General features: G+C 51.2%; 1 protein-coding gene across 2 annotated transcripts in view; it reads left to right on the top strand.

Annotated features, from left to right (window-relative positions):
• Positions 1 to 12563, top strand: part of ZBTB7C (zinc finger and BTB domain containing 7C) — a 106262-nt gene that overhangs the window by 64699 nt on the left and 29000 nt on the right. The window contains exon 1 of one of the 2 annotated variants that reach the window (XM_052670073.1): positions 5195 to 5285. The exons of the other annotated variant lie outside the window; for it this stretch is intronic. The gene's annotated coding sequence lies outside the window, so the exon portion shown is untranslated. Of the gene's footprint in view, positions 1 to 5194; positions 5286 to 12563 lie in introns of those variants that run through there. 2 annotated transcript variants of the gene reach the window in all.

Here is a 12563-nt window from a genome sequence, read left to right as displayed (position 1 = left end):
AAATGTAGGTCAGACGTTAGAAGGAAATTCTTTACCCAGAAGGCGGTGAGACCTTGGCACTGCTGCCTAGATCTGTGGGTCCCCCATCCTTGGAGGTGCCCAAGGCCACAGATGAGCCCTGTGCAGCCTGAGCTGGCATGGGGCACATCCAACCCACGTGAGGGTTGGGGCTGGGGGCCCTTGGCTTCCCTTCCAATCCAACTATTCCATTGTCCTATGGTTCTATGATCCTCAAGATCCCTTTTAACCCAACCATTCTATGGTCCTGTGATCCTCAAGGTCCCTTCCAACCCAACCATTCTATGGTCCTATGATCCTCAAGGTCCCTTCCAACTCAATCATTCTATGGTCCTATGATCTTCAAGGTCCCTTCCGACCCAACCATTCAATGGTTCTATGATTCTATGACTATGAAATTCCTTTTCTCCCCTGATGAGTCAAATGCCATGCTCCTGAAAGGCCAGTCTAGTTCCAGATGGTAGGTTAGGTCTCGGGTCATGGCTTGGTTAGTTAGATTTACACCCATGAGAGAGTTGAAAGCAACCCTTTGTGTTTATAATATATATAAATAGCAAACCCATATGTAATAATAATATACATAAATGACACACCTCTGTGCAGTGAGCTCTCAGGATGCACCCGTGCACTACTCCCACACTTGCATCCATGTTGAGCTCTGCAGGGAGGAGCACTGGGATTCACAGCTCCCAGCACTGTCTGTGATGTGTTGCAGTGAAGAGTTGAGCAAATGGGGAGTCCGTGAAACATTATTTTGTCTATAAGGAGACCTGGAGCTGACTTTTTTGGCCTTCAGGTCCATTCTTTGGGCAGTGATTTCTGTGCACTAAATTATTAGTGTGAAATAAAACCTATTTTGAAGCTTGGATTTCCTACGGATCGTGATATGAAACCCTTGCAGAGATTTAGGGATCCTTAATAGCCGTGAGTGACGATTAAGAGGAGTTGGCAAAGGAGGAGAACGTTCTGTAAAGTTTGGAGGAGCAGGAAGTGGGGAGGATGGGGAGCAGGCCCTGAAGGAGGCTGCTGCCCCCTGAATGCAGACTGAACTATCTGTGCAGCACTCAGGAGAGGAGACACAGACCTGGCTGTTTCTAAGGAAAATGCCGTTTTTCTGCTGAAAATTCCGTGTTTGCCTTCCTTGCTCTCCATCTTGGAGCACTTGGCTGGGCCAGGCAGGGAGCAGATAATGAATCTGCCGAAATGCAGTTATTGATATTGCTGAGGTCATTATAGGGAGGGCTGTGCTGAGCTCCCCCTTAGAAAAGGGCATCTTTCAGCAGGCTGTGCTCGTGACACCAACAGTTTCATTCTGTATGAAATCTCGGATGGCAAAGCCCTCGGCCCGGGAGCACTTTGTAAATGCGTTATCAGGAAGGTAAATCGGGTCAGCTGCATATTTTTTTCAGCCAGGAGAAGCAAAATGGCTCATTTGCCTCTCACTATTAATGCAGTGTTCTGCAAGGACCTATGGCCTGATCCACGGTTTCTGAAAGCAGACGAAATTGTTTCCACCTACACTGGGGGAGCTTCTGCTGAGGTGCTCATTCCGGGGTAAGGAAAATTTGGGGGATTGTGGAAATGAAAGCAGAGGGTGAATAAACCACAATAGGAGCCCCTAAGCACTTTCTTCAGCCCCAGGGTGGGATAGTGTGGACAGAACCGGTGAGGAGTCGTGATTTCTTGGGAGAGTGAAGCAAAAATAAGTGCTGGAGAAATTACAGCATGGGGAACGCATTTCCAAAGCTGCATGTAGCAATTGCACCAGGGTGGCAAATTGTGCAAGGCACTCTGAGCTGATTGCAATGGAAATGTGCGGTGTGTGGCCGTCGATGGGATCTGGGTCTGTGCAGATGTCCTCAACCTCCTCCTTTTGTTCCCTGGCTGATGATATTTGCGTCACTTGGGTTTTTATCGCCACTCACATGTTTGCTTCGTGATGCTGGGAGTGTTCTGTGGCACTGGATGCAGCGCTGCAGGTAACGGAGATGTTCACAAGTCCTTTGGGCATCTGTGAAGGGCTACACCTCACCCAGCTTCAGCTGTTCCTGGGGTCCCTCCATCAGGCCCTGTAAAGCACCTCCGTGTTCTGTCTTTTATTATAATGGTCGGGGTATTCTGAATAATACTAAAATAACATCTGCTCGTGTTTAGGATTCATTCCATGATCATTATTTCTAGTAACCCTCACCCAGTCCTCTACTGAAGTGGACTAGAAATTCCTTCTTGATAAAGAGGAGGTAGGGACTGAAATGTTAATAAGAACAGACCTTGCTCCTGCCTTCAGGTGTGTATCATGGAATTGCAGAATGGTTGGGTTGGAGGGACCTCAAAGGCCATAGAACTGCAGAGTGTTTGGATTGGAAGGGTCCTTGAAGATCATACAGCTATAGAATGGTTGAGTTGGAAGGGGCCTTGAAGATCGTACAACTCTAGAATGGTTGGTTCGGAATGGACCTTGAGGATCATAACAACCATAGAATGGTTGTGCTGGAAGAGACCTTGAAGATCGTCCAGTTCCAACTCCCAGGTATCATAGAATCATAGAATCACCAATTTTGGAAAAGACCTAAAAGATCATCCAATCCAACCGTTCACCTATTACCAACAGCTCCCACTAAACCATGTCCCTCAACACAACATCCAGCCTTTCCTTGAACACCCCCAGGCTCGGTGACTCCACACCTCCCTGGGCATCCATTGCAGTGCCTGACCACCCTTTCTGAAAAGTAATACTTCCTCATGTCCAGCCTGAATCTCCCCTGCTGTAGCTTGAAACCATTCCCTCTGGTCCTAATCTAACCAAGTCCTACACTTCAAGTATTTAAATGGGGCCCCCAAGTCTTTTCCATCCCAGTTAGTCTTAGGAGCTCATTTTGGAGCAGTTTCTGTGAGATACAGGGGGAAAATCTCATGATGGTTTTTGTTTCTTGCCAAAACTGATCTTTTTAAAAATTTTAAATGACATGCTTTGGCAATAAAATAAGGATGGTCTAACAATGATAAACTTAATTTTACCCATGAAAACTTTAAATCTGATGACTCCTGATTTCTCCAGTGAGGCAGAGGTCCTTTAAGCTCTCTCCACGGCATCTTTCCATCCCGTGCCCTCACAATGAGAGCTTTCACTCATCACTTTAGGATTGCCCTGGGCTTTGCAGCCTCTTTTCAGTTCTTTTTTACTGTTTTCCACTCTGCTTGCAATCTGCCCAACAGAGGTGGGGTCTGCCACCACCCTTCCTCTTCTCCTTCCTTCTGCTAGCCCAGTGTCACACCCTGCTAGAAGCAGTTTATTCCCTCTTCCTTTACAGCCTTGGGGACCCATTCATATCTGCACCAGCCACCAATCTCACGTGGGAAACGTTATGTCCGGCGTTCAGTGGGGACCCCATTTCCCACCAAACGCTCCGCGGTGTTTTTGTGCTCAGACCCATAGCTGAGGCATTTGTCACCATCCCCCCCCCCCCCTCCTCTGAGCGTTTTGCTCCAGAATGTTGCTTCTGGTTTGGAGGAATTTGGGGGCTGGGAACATTTCCACGCTCACGGGACGAGAAACCACCCTGGGAAATGGCAGGGCAAACAATGCGCTCCCGTAGCGTGGCACGGAGGAGGCCATTGTTCCTCCAACAGATTGACGGCGCAAGCCGCTCCGATGGGAAGAACCCGACTGCTTTTGTGGGTAGAACCCGTTGGGTCTCATGGAGGACATCCCTGCCCCACGTTGTCCACGCCGGCTCCTCCTCAGCATCCCTTCCTCGCAGCCAACTCTCGGCTCCACGTCTTGGGCCGTGCAGGAAGGCGGTGGGTGGCTGCTGGCACTCCTCCCCGTGCTGTGTTGGCAGCCGCTGGATGCTGCCCAAGTTCTTTTGCTTCGCCCTTATCTGGGGCCAAACGTATTGTTCGCAGCGACGTCTTGTGCTGATTTACCCAGACACTCCTTAGAAACCCGGCGGCCGGAGGAGCTGCAGATAGTGGTTTGGGTGTGGGGATGGAAGCTGCTTATTTTTGTTCCTGCAGACTCAGAGAGGGTGGGATAAGTTTCTGACTCTCGGTTCTGCCTCCTGCTTCAGGAAGGCAGACTCCTCTTGTGGTGACAATGCTGATTCGCCTCTGGTTGTGATTTGGGGTTTTTCATTAAAGCTCTTGACATGTAACTCGGTGTCCAGATCAGATTCATTGCATTAACTAGAATCTGTATTTCCTTGTTGTAGTGATACCTTTGCCAGAAAGTAGATAGTGCCTTATTAACCGTGGTTTTTAACTTAATGCTGAATTTGAGGCTAGAAGAGCCCATTTTCTTGGGGTCCCTCTCAAAGATGGAGGTGCGTATCTCGCTCCCATGACCCACACATGGGGATCCCAGTGTGGCTGCCCCAGGACGCATCCCTGCCTTTGCCAGCCATCCCCACCCAATGTCCCGCTCTGAACAAGGGGAGGGACCTGCACCAAATCCTGTTATTTGTCTTTCAACGCCATGGCTGAGCCCATTGGATTGTATGCATGCCAGGAAACTGGGTAGGGTCAGGCTGCATCCCCAGCAGAATGAGGCGGCACGCTCCAGTGAGCTGAGCTCCAATGGTGGCAGTGCCTGCCAAGAGGGTTTTTTTGGAAGGGGGCAGGATGGGTCAGCGGCTGCTTTGGGGCCAGCTCCAATGGTCAGGAGGTGGCATCTCAACAGCTTGCGGAGTCAAACCCAACTCTGAACACCTTCTTGGCATCTTTACTCGGGTCCGTGGTGCGGAAAAGCAATGTAACTTTTAGTTTAATGACAGACAGCTCTGTCTCCAAGAGCTTTCATCTTGTTTTGCCCCATTCTGGGTCTCTAGGAACATGGTTTACGGGGGCATGGAGCAGGGTGCTGTGAGCCCGTGCCCTGCGGTCAAAGCAGAGAGGATACGACAGGTCAGCTTGGAAAAAGAAAAAGAAAAAAAAAAAGATTTTTTTGCTTTAGAAAGAAAAAAAAAAAAATCATCGCAAAGGACTCTGCGTGCTTGTTTAGAAAGGGAACACAAAAAGATCCTGGTAAAATTGGTCCACATCCCGCGTGCCGCTCAGACCTTTGTAGTACAGGTGGACGGGGAGGGCGGCGTGCCAAATTCTTTTGGTTTAGAGGGAGTGGTGGGAGTGAATTCTCATAACCGCTCCTAGAAAGGCTTAGCCTTCCCCACACAAATCAATGACACTCTCCGCTCGGCTGCAGGCACTGGGGCAGCTCCGACACAGCCCGGCTCACGCTGGGGACGGCAGCATCGGCACGCGGAGCAGAGGTGAGCGGCCGCTCTGCTTCCCCGCTTGGCTCTTCGTTCCCCAACAGATCTCACGTAGGTTGTTTTATCCTTCCCGTGGCTTGTGGGGGTGAGGGGAAGCAGCCCATGTTTTGTGCTCGGAGGGTAGTGGTGTTCTGTTCCCATATTATCCCGCTGCGTTTGATCCCCTGTAATAATCCAGTACCGTTTCCGCGCAGTTTTAATTGTTGTTCCAACCCGACCCTGTGGTTCTCTCTCTGATTTACTCGTTTGGTATTGGGAATCCTTACCAAGCCCGGGGATTTTGGCTCTGTACCAACCTCTAACCGCAGCTCACTTTATGGGGTTTCATCGCAGGTCCGGCTCGGTGTTATCTGTTGCTGTGTTTCAGATGGGAAATATCGGTGTGAAACACTTCTGCACACCCCTGGGGTGGGCAGCGGGGTGCAGAAGGGGCAGGTGGATCGGGTCGGAGCTGGGTCCGCTTGGTCTTGGTTTGAGGAGTTACTTTTGTTGGGGATCTTTGCAAAAAAACTTGGCAGGAAAAAAAAAATAGTTTAAAAAAAAAAAAAAGAATTATTGTCATATTTAATAGGAATAATTTTCAGGCTGAAATTCCAGCCTCTCCCTGGAACTTTTTGCTGCTTTTTTAGCAAAGGCAACGCCCCGGGATGGTGCTGGGCTCTAATATTTCTAACAAACCCTTCCTACAAGGCACTATCTCAGGGTCCCTCCCCAACTCCGGACCCTGCCCGGGTGATTCTTGGGGACAGCACCAACACAGCGAGCTGCAGCTTTGTGCAAGGTTTGTTTGAATGGAGAGCAGCTGGGAGCAGTGCGCTGGGGAAGGGAGGATTGAAGGTGGGAGCTCTCAGTGCTGCTTTCCAACCGTGTGGAAGTACTGCAGGGACCTGGAGCTCGCGCTGCCCTACAAAGGTTGGGGCGCCACCGCTGTGCCTGGGTGTCCTGTCTGGAGGGGATAAGGCTGCACATGGTGCCTCCCCCCCTTCCTGCTGATGGGTGAAGACTGGAGGTGGGTTGGGGTGATGGAGAGGCTGTGCCAAATGGGGATACAGAGAGCCAAAGGGTTCCCGAAATGGGACCCTGAGTCCTGGGCTGTGCATGCTGCAACGCTCGCCTGCATCTCCTGCTCCTCTGGGGGCTCCTTGGCATTGCTATGGGGATCTGCTCCAGGATGGTGGAGGAAATACCTCTTCCACGCATGGGGCAGTGGGGTAGCCTGGGGGCTGTGTGGGGCTGGAGCATGCTCAGGGCTCAATCCTGCACAGGTTTCCATCTCTGAGTCACCTGCAGATACACAGCTGCTTCCAAGGAGAGGGGCTTCCTCCTGTAGGGAAGAAGCTGGCCGCCAGGCTCCATTCATCTCTTCCCTCATGTTCCCTGCCCCATTTCCATGACCTCCTTACTGCACTCAATCGCTGCACCCAGCAGAGGCCCTGGGCAGCCTGGCAGCGTTTGCACCATGTCCTGCTGCTGCCGGTGCTGTTTACTCAGGTGTGGGCAATGAGCGGCCCCCCCTGGTGTACTGCAGCACCCAGCAAGTACCAACCCTGCCAGCGGGGTTTTCCAGCCAGCCTGAGGCCGAACTCCCTTTGAAATTCCTCCTCTAATTAATAAATGAGTGGCAAGTTTCACTGACATAATTCCACAGCGATTGCTCTTAATTAAAGAGCAGCTATTAAAATACTTGCAGAGTGCTGAAGCCTCTCTCTCCGCTCTGTACTCCTCATCGGTTTTCCATTCCGTGCCACCAATGGCATGGATGTTCTGAGGGACCGCTGGGAGGTGACCCGGCAGACTTTTAGAGCTCTTTGGAGGAGGATGGGATGGAGGAGCGTGGAGGTGGTGCTTTGCTGATTGTTTTCCTTCGGGGATGAATAGAGGGAGGGGATGTGGGGCTGAGATCTTCTGCCAAGAAAGAGTTGGAGGCATCAAGGTATTAGTCAGAGCCCTTTGATTCCTTCCTGGAAGCGTGTGCCCGATGGTAATGCTGCTCACATGCCCACGTCATTTTCAAGTGTCACTCAATGAACTTGCCCTCATTATGCAGCCATTTCTCACAGCTCTTGGGTTATGTTCTTCCTCATCCCTCCAAGAGGTGTCCCTGCCCCGAGGAGCAGGCATGTGCTAGCCGTGAGGAGCCTTTTGGGGAAGGCTCTTTTGTCCAGCCCTTGGCATGATCCGTGTCCACCTTCAGCGTCATCACTACTGCCAACCCCATTGGTGTCCCCAAATGTCGCTCCTGCTCCCCACGGAACAGTCCTTGGTGTGACCCACGTCCATGTGTCCAGCTGCATCACCGCTGCCAAGCCCCCCGATGCCCTTACAGCTCTGTGATGCTGTCAGCAGCATCAGACTCCAAACCCCATGGGATATCCTTGACCTTGCATGTCGGCCACCGCAGCAGAGTAGGAGGGGACTTCTCACTCCGTTTCCATGCACGGGGTTGTCAAGGCCATCAAATCGCATCCGCGTCCCGGACTGTGGGGAGAGGCAGCATTCCCCCACCCTACCCTGCCCAGTGCCGAACCAGTTTGGGAAGTGGCTCCATGGTGCTGCTGCTGGATGAGGCAGCCCAGGAGACCACGTTGGAGCGAGCTGCTGGCACTGCTGGGAGGAGCAGGGCGGAGGGATGGAGAGCAGCCAGCTCCCTTGCTGTGCAAACAGCCCACACCCATGTGCCGTGTTTATACCGCCGAGCCCGTCACCATGGCACTGGGGCACCTCTTGCCAAGGTGAGCTGAAGCTGATGGAGCAGATCCTCTGGGAGGTCCTCTGGGAGGTCTTTGGGATCAGCTGGATCTGCGGTGGTGATAAGCCTGGTGCCACCACGCGGGTTCTGCTGCCTCCATCCAAAATGTGAATCCTGCCACCCAAGTGGGGTGCCATCAGTGGAGCACCTCACCCCGGGATCAACTCCGTAAGGGTATGAACTCGATAATCTTCCCAATCCAGGAATTCTGTGGCTCTATAAAATGCCACCTTCACCAAGCCAGTTGTCCTGGGTAGGAGAAAATTGGAGAAAGAGGAGAGGGGAGGAGAGGAGACGCTGAAAACAGACAGTGGCAAAGAGAAAAACACAAGCAGGGCTGGGCTGCCTGCTGCCTTTAGAGACTGGTTCCCATCACTGCCAAAACACGGAGCATCCTTGGGTTCAATTCTGGCAGCTTCTGCCCCTTTAATCCTGTTTGGAGATAAGTTGAGGAGATCAGCTCCTCCACGTTGGTTTTCCTACATGTAAAATAGCTCGGTAGTCACCTTCATGGATCTTGGTCTGGTTTCAAAAGGGGTTGGAGACCCTCTGGATGGAAGTGGGCATGGTGGGCATGGTAGGGATGGGTTGGGGTTGGAATGGATGATAGCAGTAGTCTTTTCCAGTCTTAACAATTCTATGGATCCATGGGTGGACATGGTGGGGTTGGGTCAACGGTTGGACACGGTGATCTTGGACAATGTTTTCCAACCTTCATGGTTCTATGGTTCTGTGGCTCCATGCAGGTGGTGTAGTGAAGGCCAAGAGCTCTATCAACCCAGGATCATAAATTCCTTGTTTAGTGCTCATGGTTGCAGGTGAGCCGGTTGCAATATTGGAATCTTTCTGCTGTGCACACACACACTTTCCAAACAGTTTTGTTGCAATTAATTGCAGCATAATTAAAGCAGAACGACAGTGCTAACTAAGGGCAAAATCTTGAGAAACAAATCGCATTTGGGCTGGTTTTGTAATTGCTCCAGGTTCCCCAGATACAAATTACACTGTCAGGCTCCTGATTGATGGGAGGGCTGCACACAGCAATACCTTGGGGCTGGCTGCTGCGTGGGCTGGGGCTTGGGTGGCCGTGTACCACGGCTGTCCTTGCGGGCAACCCCATTGGGTGCAGAGCTTTGATGATCTTAGTGGTTTTTTTCCAACCTAAATGATTCTGTGATTCTCCTCCCTTGATGCCATGAGGCACCCCAAGGTGAGCAGTGCATGGGTGTCATTGCTTCCCTGCTCCACGTCAGTCCCCCTACTCCATGGGGGGGATACAAAGAGGTTGTGTCCTCATCTGATTCCAGGTAGAGGTGAGCAGTGTATTTTAAAGATTTCTTCCTTCCACTCTGCTTTCTGGCCATGCTGGGAATATCGAGCATTGTTGTCACTCTTCATGTGGGAAAACTCTTTCAAGATTAGAGGAATGGAGTGGGTGTTTTCTCTCTGTTAATTAAGAGGAGTGAAGTCGTGACTTTTGAGCTAAGCAGCCCAACCTTACAGCTGCTCAGAGGTCATCTGAGTTAATGCATCTCAACAAACGCCAACAAAACCCCAGAGTATTCCAACACCACTGCCTGGCTGGAGATTAAAAATAGGGAGGTATGCTTCTAAAAAAGTCTGGAGTTACAAACAATGAGAGAGTTACTTGTGACAGCAAAACTACTGCAGCACTGGGGTCTGGGATGTGGGTCAGCAGCTCCTGACGTACCCATGGTGTTACACCAAGGGATCCCCAGTGCACGTAGCCAGGTGGAGAACACGAAGCCATCCACTGCTCCTGAGCATCCACGGCTGTAGGTAGAACTGGAAAGCCGCGGTGAAACAGGAAAGCTGTGGGTTTGGGCACCTCCCCCATTGACTTTGGGCTCTGGAATCCCCCATTACCTGTGGCACGTGGGGATATGGCCACTGGGCATGGTGGGGATGGTTGGGGTTGGGCTTGGTGATCCTGGAGGTCTTCCCCGAGCTGAAAGGTTCCATGATTCCATGGTCTCCCTATGGGCTGGCAGCCGGGCTCCTGCCCTGCCAAATGAGAGGCTGCAAGAAGGAGGAGAGTCTCACTGATTAATTTGAGCCCATGCTGCTCTTATCCTGGTTTCAAAGTAATTGTCTCTCGTGTCCACAATTTTCTCTCCCTACTTTTTGCTGCATATTTATGAGGTTTCGGGAGGCTATCTGCAGCCACATTAAACCAATTTGCTCCTTGAAATGTCTGACCTTTGATCTGCCAGCCACTGCCTTTCAGAGCCAGAAAAGAGCCTTTAATAACGTGTCACATGAAAGGCTCTCACTGCGGAGCTGTTGCTGGCAAACCTGACTCTGGTTAATAAAGTATCGGATGAATCAATTATTGCTTAATAATTGTTACCTGTATTTTTGTGCTAAACAAGGAGAGCATTTCTGTGCTCCTTCCCCACTGCCATTATCATCTTCTGTTAGATGAAACCAGTAAGACAAATGCATGCACGCAGCTAGAGCTGACAGTTCTCACGCAGCAGCTGCAACCTCTGTAAGCAGCTCAGCTCCATGCTGGGCTCCTGCAGAGCTGCAGAGGCGTGGGGCTTTCTGGGGCCAGGAGTTAACCAGCCATGCTGGGGACCATTCATTTTACATGCTCCTCACATATTGGAAATGACCATGCAGCACCTCTTAACAACTACAGAGTCATTTTGCTGGGAAAAATAGAAGCCGTTCTGGCTGACCTGTTGTGAATACAAACATGTGGCTGCAGTGGGTGGGATGCAGGGCAGCTCCTGGGGGGTTGCACCAGCTCATTGCAGTGCCTAGGTACAAAGAAGCACTGCCCTGAGAGCCCAACCTTTATCCATAGCCTCACCCACAGGCTCTAAGAATCCTTTTGCTGGGCTGCAGGCTCTGCACCTGGTGTGATGTGCTTGTTGGAGTGATGGTGGACATTGCTAAGGCTCTCTCCAAACCCAGAGCATCCATACTTGGTGGCATCGTACCCTGGTGGCACTGCTTTCCCAGAAGGTGAAGTGCTTTCTCCTCCAAATTTGGATTGTTTTACAGAGACCATAGAATCACAGAATCACAGAATGGTTGGGTCGGGCATTAAAGGTCATAGGAGCATAGAATGGTTGGGTTGGAAGGGGCCTCAAAGCTCATAGAACCATAGAACCATGGGATGGTAGGGTTGGAAGGGTTGTCACAGCCCATCTAGCTGTACCTTTGCTGTGGTTTGGGTGCTGCTCACCAGCTCAGTCCACCCAAGGCCCCATCCATGGCCTTGGGCACCTCCAGGGATGGAGCACCCACACTTCTCTGGGCAACCTGAAGTGCTCCAAAGGCAGTTGCAAGCCAGCTGATGAGATGTCTTTAGGCTGGGATGGCTCTGCTCCTTGACTTCTGCAGAGTGTCGGGGTCACATCCCACATCACTATGACTTAAACGTGGAGAGAACAGTGATAACGATTTGTTTCCTGTACCTGTATCAAGCCCACTTCAGCCAAAATCAGCAGCGAGGCCAGTGCAAATTTCACAGGAGTGAATCACAGCAGCAACAGCTTCTGACACCTGCAGGGTTCCCTGATGCATCACTCTGAACCAATGCAGTGTCCAGGAGCAAAGCCTTGCTCCGAGTGGCATCAGAGTGGCATCGATACCCATCCATCCTGGAGGTGGCCTTGGCAACACTCTTTGGCATTTATGTATTATTTATTTCCCATCTCTTCCCTTGCTGCTTAACAACACCAGGCTTTCAGAGAGGAGTAGTGAGGAGCTGGGAAATGTAGGAGGCACTCAGGTCTCCTCAGGCTGCTCTCATCTTCCCAGAGAGACATATGCCATATGGAAGGGATGTGCTCTTGACATCTGCAACCTGGAAAGTTTTGAGTTGTGGGAGATGAAGAACCATCTGCATCTCTCCTAGCACATCTGTGCTGCCTTGATTGCATGAGGAATTGGTTGCAAGGCTGTAGGCTTGTGGAAATGCAGGTCAAAATTATCATTGAAATAGAAACCATTAGAATCTGGGGGAAGAAGAAGTAAAGAAAAATGGGGAAGCTTGGAAACAGCATGGGGTGATCGCTCTCTGTCGCTCGCATGTGCTCCAAGAGCATTAACAACACTGCTGGTTAAATTCATTACTGTAGGAGGCCATAGAGTCATAGAATCGTTAAGGTTGGAGATGACCTCCATGATCTCCAAGCCCAACCTCAATCCATCCCCACCATGCCCAGTGACCATGATCTTAAATAGAACTATAGGATCATTAGGGTTGGAGAAGATCTCCAGGATCCCTAAGCCCAGCCCCAGCCCCAACCACCCTTACCATGCCCACTGACCACGTCCCCAAGTGCCACGTATCCACAGCTGTGGAACACCTCCAGGAACCGGGACTTCCCCACATCCCTGGGCAGCTGTGCCACTGCATCACCACTCCTGGGAGAAGAAATTGTTCCTAATATCCAGCCTGGCCCTCCCCTGTGTCCATTGTGACGGAAGTGTCAGGCCCAGTATGGTGTCATCCGCACAGCTTGGGGCCCCGTGGGGACACAGGGAGG

Source organism: Tympanuchus pallidicinctus, unplaced genomic scaffold (genome assembly GCF_026119805.1).
Source record: "Tympanuchus pallidicinctus isolate F22 unplaced genomic scaffold, pur_lepc_1.0 scaffold9, whole genome shotgun sequence".
Taxonomy (NCBI): domain Eukaryota; kingdom Metazoa; phylum Chordata; class Aves; order Galliformes; family Phasianidae; genus Tympanuchus; species Tympanuchus pallidicinctus.
Note: the sequence above shows the minus strand (reverse complement) of the source record. Positions and strands in the feature narration are given on the sequence as shown.